An 8,200-nucleotide genomic window follows, 5' to 3' on the forward strand; every position below is an offset into this window, starting at 1 on the left:
CTGCCAAGAACAAGTTTAAACATCAGGAGTTTTAAGGGTGATGCAGTAATGAGGTCCCCCACCATAAACAAACCTCAGTTAAGGGTATGTAAATCAGCTTTATGTGTATTTTTTAATAAGAGGTACAAAACAATTGAAGCACATGTTCAAGAGGACAAGGGTCTAGACCATTCACATCTCCACACCCTTACTTCCTAAAGGCACATTATATCTAAATGGTGTGAGGAAAAAGGAGAATATAATGCTGATGATGATAATAGCTTATATAATCAAAAATTAAGTTTCAAACAGCTATGTAACTTTAGATTACAAATTAATTTTAAATGTAGGTTGTAAGCTTCTAGGGGCAGAGACCTGACTTCTTTGCTTATGATTCTCTGTAAAGTACCACATATATTGTAAACACCAGAGTCTGTGCATCTTCTGGAAGCAGCTGAAGACATGTTTTATTCAAACTGTCTTTTGGTGACCAGTAACAGGGAAAGATAAAGTAGATTAATTAGCATATTGTTACCAGCCCTCCTCCCCTGAGCCTTTGGGATGAAGTTGACTATACATCCAATCAATTAATTAAATAAATAATACATATTATATGGACAACAGTGATATTTCTTTTCAACCTCAGATAAAATAGTAACCCTATCATATGGATAGAATAACGCCTCATGGCCATGGAGCTTTAGGTCTCAGGTATGGGGACTTACTCACAAGTAAGCACAAAGCAAATATATGGAGGAAATGTGTGTGTGTGTGTGTGTGTCTGTAGAGGGAGAACAAGAGAAAAGCTGCTTTTCTTAACAAATTTATTATAAGACCATTAGGGTTGCTGGTAATGTGGGAGGCTGGAGCCGCCCTTCCCCAACCTGGCGCCCTCCAGATTTGCTGGACAACAACTCCCATTGGCTCCACGCAGCATATTGGCTATGCTGGCTGGGAGGGGGGATGATAGGATTTGCTGTCCAACACATCTGGACGGCACAAGTTTGGGAAAGGCTGGGTGAGAGAAGTTCTGTGGCCCCTGCCCAGAGCTGCGTGGAGGCAGGAGAGGCAGCCGCTGCTTCAGGGCTCCCAATATCCACGTACATGTCTTCTTGGAAGTAAGCATATAGATTTCAATGGGGTTTATTCCCAGGTATTTCTTATCCTTAGGCCGTAGTAGCTTAGTAGGCCGCGGTGGCTTAGTGGTTAAGATGCTGAATTGCAGACCGGAAGGTCAGCAGGACAGCAGTTCGAGACCCAAGTGCTGAATTGCAGACCGGAAGGTCAGCAGGACAGCAGTTCGAGACCCAAGTGCTGCGTGACGGCTTCAGTCCCAGCTTCTGCCAACCTAGCAGTTCGAAAGCAAGAAATTGCAAGTAGATAAATAGGTACCGCTTCGGCGAGAAAGGTAACAGCGTTCCGTGCACCTCGGTGTTCAGTCATGCCGGCCACATGACTACGGAAGCGTCTTCAGACAGCGCTGGCTCTTCGGCTTAGAAATGGAGATGAGCACCAACACCCTAGAGTCGGACACGACTGGTTGGGGACACCTTTACTTTTTATTTCTTATCCCTTTAATTTAATTTTTAAAATTTCATTTATTTTCTACTCATATAGACTTCCTCCTTCTTCTCTCTGCCCCCCCACGCCCTACCCCGCTGCCTTTTTCGGCTGCCACCACCCCACCCCACCCCACCCCACCCCACCCCCAACAAGCTGACTGAACTGACCTATCTGAGTCTGACAGCCAGTGTGTTCTCCAGCGCGTTGTGGTGTCTGTGTGCTGGGTTGCCGCCGCTGCTCTGGCTAGGCTTGTTGGGGGCACGGGATTGATGATCACAGCCAGCATCTCCAGCAAGCAACTTAGCCTGGCCCACGTGCTCCCACCCTTCCCTGAAACCGGATGGCGACTGCGCAGGTGCAGGCGTGGCGGCAGCTTTTCCATCTCTCCGTCTGGGAGTGAGAGAAAAGGCGGGCTGCAAGAGAGGGTAAATTAACCTTTTGCCAGGCAAGGCTGCCTTGCCCAGGTGGCCTTTCAGGCCAGGTGAGGGGGGAATTCGTGGTTCTTCCTGCCCCATGCCTGGAGCTTTGCGATGAGTAGCTGCTGTAGCAGCAGCAGCAGCGTCCGCCCCGCTCACAACAGGAACTCAGGCTCTTCCAGCCGCCTGCCCCACAATTGTAGGCTGGGAGTGGGAGGGACCCAGCCGCGACCTGGCTCTAAAAACAGCCCCGGGTCTTCATCCCAGCGCGACCCAACACCACTGCACCTCTGATGGCCACCCATCTAGAGGACTAAAGGTTCCGGAAGGATGGAGGTTAGAGAATGGTTAGTCTAACCACATTGCAGAACATGGTTACCTGCACGTGTGGCAGAAGCACTCACAATGATTAGTGGTAACCACCATGCACCATGGTTAGCCTAACCGCCCTTCCCCAATGTGCATCTGAACAGGCCCTATGCATGAGAGTTGTGACGTGGGTGGAGGAAGAACTCCCTCTCTTCCCAAATGTTATTTCTGGAAGTAGAATCCACTTAACGTTAAGAATAAACATTGACTACTGTTAATTGTAACTCTGTGAATCCCACCCTCCATCCCCACCCATAATCATTTGCTGATCTGCTGCAATGTCACAGTCCGGAGAGACAAATAATTAAGATGGAAATAGGAAGGGTAAAACTACGAATTATAATCAGAAAGCTAGACACAAAAAGGGAAAAGAGATTATGGAAGGACAAGACTCTCCAGTGGCGGTGAGCTGCAAGGTGTGTGCAATGTTTGTTTTCTTGCCTGAGAACAACATGGCCTACACCTGCAACAACTGCAAGTTGATCACTCTGCTGGAAGAAAAAGTAAGAGGACTGGAGCGGTGACTGTCAACCCTCCGTGGAGTAAGAGAACACAAAGGGTTCTTGGGCAGAATGGTGGAACTACAGCAGCAAAGTGAAGACCAGAATCTTGAAGAGCAACAGCAAGCTGAGGCAGAAGTGGGAAATGCTGAGGTGAGGAAAATGCAGTAGAGGATACTCCTTGGAAAAGGGTGACAGGAGAAGAACTAGATGCCACTCTGCACCAGTGGAAGCAGTCGAGTTGTGGAACCAATTCCAGGTATTTGAGGATGAGACTGGAGGTCAGCCTGCAGAGGAAGAATTACAAGGGAACCTGCATGAGAGTGAGCAAGAGGCTGAAGGTCAATCAAGCAGAAGTGATGAAACCCAGACGTACAAAAAGAAGAAATGAAGAGTAGTAATAGTGGGAGACTCCTTGCTGTGTGGGATCAAAGCCCAAGTATGTCGAGAAGACCCATGGACTCGCCAGGTATGTTGTCTCCCGGGAGGATGAATTAGAGACGTGGCTGAAAGGTTGCCTGCACTCATAAAGCCCACTGACAGGTATCCCTTTCTTCACATCCATGTGGGAACAAATGATACCGCCAAGCAGAGCTATGAAGAAATCACATCAAACTTTGAAGTTCTGGGAAGGCAACTCAAGAACTTTGGGGCCCAGATAGTTTTCTCATCCATCCTTCCAGTAGTTAGAAGAGGGATAGAAAGAGAAAGAAAAATACTCTGGGTGAATGACTGGCTACGAAGGTGGTGCTGGTGTGAGAGATATGCATTCTGGGACCACGGGCTATACTTCCTGGAAGATGGGCTGTTGGCAAGGGATGGGTTGCACCTCACAATGGCTGGGAAGAATGTGTTTGGCCACCGCATGAAGAACTTAATCAGGAGGGCTTTAAACTGAATCCGACGGGGAAGGGAGATGTAAAGTTGGGGGAAACAATGGACGAAGGCTCATGCACCACAACGGAGAGATAATAGCGCCCAATAATAGTCTTCAGAACTATTAACAGCTCTAATAGCGCCCAAATAATAGTCTTCAGAAACATGTAGGAAGAAAGCCAGACTATGAAGCACATGGTCTTCGATGTCTATATACTAATGCCCAGCGTATGGGAAACAAACAGAACGAACTTGAACTCTTAATATAAGAGGGAAATTATGACTTGATAGGTGTAACTGAGACTTGGTGGGATGACTCTCATGACTGGAATACAGCAGTTGAAGGATATAACTTGTTCAAAAAGAACAGGAGGAACAGAAAGAGAGGTGGGGTTGCACTGTATGTGAGAAATACATATCTCTGCACAGAAATACAGGAGGATGAGCTTGGTAGCCCCATCGAGAGTATCTGGATCAAAATAAATGGAACAAAGAATAAAAGGAACCTGGTGGTCAGAGTCTATTACTGGCCACCCAATCCAGGAGAAGATGAGGGTGGCACTTTTGAAAAGCAAATAGCCAATGTTTCAAGGAAGCATGATGTAGTAGTAATGGGGGACTTCAATTTCCCCAATATCTGTTGGGAGACAAATTCTGCAAAACATGGCCCCTCCAGGAAATTCCTGACTTGTGTGGAACTTCCTCCTATAACTTCCTCCTACAGAAAGTAGAGGAAGGAACTAGAGGATTGGCTATCCTTGACTTGATCCTAACCAACAGAGATGACTTAGTGGATAAAGTAGCAGTTACAGGAACTCTGGGGGAAAGCGACCATGTTATTCTTGAGTTCTTGGTTCTAAGGGAAGCAAAAGCCGAGTGTAGTCAAATGCATACCCTGAATTTTAGGAAAGCTGATTTTAATAAACTTAGAACAATGATCAGTAAGGTCCCATGGCAAGCAACTCTAACAAGAAAAGGAGTCCAAGATGGGTGGGAGCTTTTAAAAAAGGAAATTCTCAAGGCACAATTACAAACAATTCCAACAAGAAGAAAAGGGGGAAGACAACAGAAGAACAAAAAGCTTAGAGATGACCTGAAAACAAAAAAGGACACATATAGGAAGTGGAAAGAAGGCCAAGCAACAAAGGAAGAGTGCAGGCAGGTAGCACAGAATTGCAGGGATGGCTTCAGGAAGGCTAAAGCTGAGAAGGAGCTGAGGTTAGCGAGGGATGCTAAAAGCAACAAAAAGGCTTTCTTCAGATACATGCATAGTAAAAGACAGAGGAAAGAAATGCTGGTTCAGCTATTAAATCAGGATGGCAAAATGATAACAGATGACAAAGAAAAGACAGAGGTGCTCAATTCCTACTTTGGCTCAGTCTTCTCCCAAAAGAGAGTCTATGACCCCCTGGCAAAGGCAAAGTACAGGCTGAAGGGGGAGGAATGCAGCTTGAGATCGATAGGCATATAGTCAAGAAACACCTAATTACTTTGAATGAGTTCAAATCTCCAGGGCCAGATGAACTGCATCCTAGAGTAAAAAGGGACTGGCAGAAGAACTCTCAGAACCACTGGCTATTCTCTTTGAGAAATCATGGAGGACGGGTGAAGTGCCCCATGGAGGAGGCACTGGAGGAGGGCTAATGTTGTCTCTATCTTCAAAAAGGGTAAAAAGGGGGAACCTGGGAACTACAGACCAGTCAGTCTGATATCAATCCCTGGGAACATTCTGGAGCAGATTCTAAAGCAATCCATCTGTAAGCACCTTGAAAACAATGCAGTGATGACTCGAAACCAATATGGATTTGTCAAGAACAAATCCTGCCAGATGAATCTGAGCTCATTTTTTGATCAAGTCTCCTCCCTTGTGGATCGTGGGAATGCAGTAGACATACTATACCTCGACTTCAGCAAAGCTTTCAACAAAGTGCCCCATGATCTCCTGATGAGCAAACTAGCTCAAAGTGGGCTCGATGAAACAACTAGCAGGTGGATCCGCAATTGGATACAGAATCGGACTCAAAGAATGCTTATCAATGGGACCTTCTGAAACTGGGGAGAGATAACAAGTGGGGTACCGCAGGGCTCAGTCCTGGGCCCAGTGCTCTTCAACATTTTTATTAATGACTTGGAGAAGGAGGTGCAGGGAATGCTTATCCAATTTGCAGATGACACAACATTGGGCGGGATAGCTAATACTTTGGAAGACAGAAACAAAATTCAAAGTGATCTGGATAGACTGGAGCGCTGGGCAGAAAACAACAGAATGACATTTAATAGGGATAAATGCCAAGTTCTGCACCTAGGAAAAAGAAACCAAATGCACAGTCACAAGATGGGGGATACGTGGCTCAACAACGCTACAAGCGAGAAGGGTCTTGGAATTGTTGTAGATCGCAAGTGGAATATGAGCCAACAATGTGATGTGGCTGCAAAAAAGGCAAATGCGATTTTGGGCTGCATTCACAAAAGCATCGCTTCCAAATCCCAGGAAGTACTAGTTCCCCTCTACTCAGCACTGGTTAGGCCTCATCTGGAGTACTGTGTCCAGTTCTGGGCACTGCACTTTAAGAAGGATGCAGAAAAGCTGGAGAGGGTTTAGAGGAGGGCAACAAAGATGATCAGGGGACTGGAAACAAAGCCCTATGAAGAGGGACTGAACAAACTGGGCATGTTTAGCCTTGAGAAGAGAAGACTGAGGGGAGATATGATAGTGCTCTTCAAGTACTTGAAAAGTTGTCACAGAGAGGAAGGCCAGGATCTCTTCTCCATCATTCCAGAGTGCAGGACACAGAATCATGGGCTCAAGTTAGACGAAGCCAGATTCTGGCTGAACATCAGGAAAAACTTCCTGACTGTTAGAGCAATACGACAATGGAACCAATTACCTGGGGAGGTGGTGGGCTCTCCCACACTGGAGGCATTCAAGATGAGGCTGGACAGCCATCTGTCAGGGATGCTCTGACTTGGGTTCCTGCATTGAGTAGGGGGGTGGATTCAATTTGTAGGCCCCTTCCAACCCTACTGTTCTATGATTCTATGAAAAGGGGACAGGTCAGTTTCTTCTCCCAGAAGAGGAAAGAGGGATGGGCAATTCCTCCCTTCCCCTCATAGCTGAGATGGTGCCCTCAAGGACTTGAGGTTGGGAAGCCCAGAGACTCTCCCCACCCCATGTATCAAATACAGGGGCAGTGTAGAAGAGGGCTAGAAAATGTATGAAGTGGAAGAGGGCTATGTTATCAGGCAGCCCCCCTCTGGCTTGTGGGAGAGATGACACTGCCACCTAAGGGTAGTGAGGTAAAATAATTTTGCCCTTCCTGGGGCTCCTTCACACTGAGCTTTTATTTTGCTATTGAGATTGCTCCTTCATGGAAGTTTGTGGGCTCTTTACATGACGTCTGATCACTCAAGGCATCTCATGCACTACATGCCCTTTGTTCCATCGCAGATAATGAGCTATCAAATTACCCTGTTGTGTTCTGCTTCAGTTTCCTCCCTGAAAAGAGTAAAAGCAGCAAGAAGAGGAGTGAGATCAATGAAAGATAATGGAAAACTCAGACACGGGAAGAAGGAGGGGGAAGGGGGTGGGGGAAAAGGAAGCATGTGAAAAGGGAGTAGTTGTGATCCTGCATTTAAAACGGAAGTAGAAAGCCCCATTTTAAATGCAGGATTTTAGGCTGGTGTAGAGATGCCCCTGGAAAGGGGAGCCTTTCCCGTTCTTTCATGTACTTAGTACATCTTCCATTCACTTAGTACATTTATATCTCACCTCCATCATGGAACTCAAGATACATGGGGTTCCCAGGTGGTCTCCCATCCAGGCACTGTTCAGACCCAAATCTGCTCAGTTTGAGAAGGGGGCTGCAGCATATGCAGCATACCATGTCCTAGTACAATTGATTTTCATCCATTGAATGTTCTATATGTCCATTGAATGGGTATATGTAAAACAGTGACAGAGGCTGTGAGTGTGTGTTTCTGTTTGTAAGAAAGATATGGCTCAGAGTAGCTGTGTGACTCTGTTTTAGGAAAGCCAAATAGGTACAGTGTCAACTTAAACACCAAAAATTTAAAACTTCTGTATATAAGATCCTCATCTCAGCATTTATATTGTATTGCATCTTTCAGAAAGTGGTTTCTGCTCCCCTCATTTATACAACTACAGTTTGCTAGTTTAGACATCATAAATATGTCCCATAATTTTACCAGCCACTCTATACAAAACTCTAGGAATTCTAAACAAAATTACGAGTATATATAACTCTAGCTGTTGCAATCATATTGAAAAGGAGCAGAGGTACTATTTAGGGAAGGCCCAATTCTATCCTGTATTTTAGATTGCATTGTGATTATGCCCCAGAGAGCATAATCTGTGATCACTCACAGGTTATTTGATTTGAGTATTGAAACGGCTATGCAGTGGGCACATATGCCAAAGATACAGAAGACTTTATTTAAATAATAATAATAAAGTGACTCTCTGATATAGATAGTATT

This window comes from Heloderma suspectum, chromosome 3 (assembly GCF_057233095.1).
Source record: "Heloderma suspectum isolate Gila_16-S chromosome 3, 16-S_ref, whole genome shotgun sequence".
NCBI lineage: Eukaryota > Metazoa > Chordata > Lepidosauria > Squamata > Helodermatidae > Heloderma > Heloderma suspectum.